This window comes from Buceros rhinoceros, unplaced genomic scaffold (genome assembly GCF_000710305.1).
Source record: "Buceros rhinoceros silvestris isolate BGI_N320 unplaced genomic scaffold, ASM71030v1 scaffold2675, whole genome shotgun sequence".
Lineage (NCBI taxonomy): Eukaryota > Metazoa > Chordata > Aves > Bucerotiformes > Bucerotidae > Buceros > Buceros rhinoceros.
This window is the reverse complement of record NW_010414366.1, coordinates 6,771-8,270: the sequence shown is the minus strand read 5'-3', so window position 1 is coordinate 8,270 and position 1,500 is coordinate 6,771.

Genomic DNA, 1,500 nt, shown 5'->3' with positions numbered 1-1,500 from the left:
ACAAAACCCGCCCTGACGGGGGGTTCCCAGCCACAAGACTGTCACAGGAAATGGCTGACCGCACTTGTCGCACTCATGAGCTTGGGCCAGTGTTTGGATGTGAAAGCAGCCTTGGCCAAAGCCACACGAATCACCTGGGGATGTGCTGGGGGAAGGGCACAAAGAGCTTTCAAGAATATTTGGTTTTCTGGTTGGAGGGGAAAAAACAATCAGATGGCCTTTTAAAGAGAGGTGTTGTGTGTTTGATTATATATATATATATATTTGAGAAGCACTTTTAACAGTGCTTAACAGCAGTTGGTTAGCTGTGGAGGTGACAAAGAATTTGGGGCAAGGAGTGGCAAATGGTTGCCAAGAAAGTGAAGCCCTTTAGCCTCATGTTACTCCTTATGGCATAACTGCTAGCAGGCAGGGGATTACATGCAGGATGTATCTCTTGCCCATCTGCACATGAAAAAAAGACACACATAACTTCCTCCCCCACAGCACACTCCTCAGCCTGTGCTGTTCCCTTTTTCAGAACCTGAGCACTCCTACCGCAGAGCAGCTCTCAGATCTGCCATCCCTGGAAGAATCCCACCACAAAGACAGTGCCAGAAGGGCCTCTGGGCACAAGCAGCAGTCGGTGACAGCCAATGCCAACTCCATTGAGCCACAGGGGAGGAAAACATCACAAGCCAGCAAGAAAAACCTTTTCCCCAGGTGCATGTAGCTCTCACTCCTTCGACAAGGGGAGCAGCTTCACGACTTTTTGGAGAAGCTTTGCACCCCACTCAGGATGGGGTGCAACCCATGCTTGGTTTTGTGATGCAAAGACTGGGGGGAGGAACCTGAGAAACCAAAAGCTTTACCTTACCCAGCTGCTGCAGAAAGCTAAACACACTGGAAAGAGTTCATCTTACGAAAGTGAGAGACTCAGAAACAGCCAGTCAGAGAGTGCTCAGTTTTATTTCTGTGTAGAGCAAAGGCTAATCTCCCTCTCAGCAGGGCTTTGTAGCGAGATGGGAAGTACTGCCTGCATAGCCCCTCCAGCCAGCCCAAACCAAGTCTGTCTGTGCTTTTTCCCCCCCTCCACTTCTCTCCCAAATTTCCTTCTTACCTTATCTGTAAGTGGCAAAAGCCATGCAACTTGGTAATCAATTGTTTTGAAACACAACACTGTCAGGGCATCACCCACATCTGGTCTTTATGGTCAAAGCCAGGTCAAATCCTGAAACTAGCCCTAGCTGGTATTTACACCAGAGCTGGTCCCTTTCTGCAAGGGGCACCTTTCCTGCCAGTGCTTTTTATCGCAGTGACAACAGGAACAACTAGTTTGAGGTGAAGAAGGGTCTAACTTTCACTTGATCCTGATATTACAGAAAAGTCTGACTCTTCTACTGCAACAGCTCTCTTAGGATCCATCACACGCAGGCAGAGAGAGAGCACTGATCCCAGATAAAGTCAAGGTGGTGGGGGGAGGACAGAGGCAGACCTGAAATAAATGCAGAAAAACCTGAA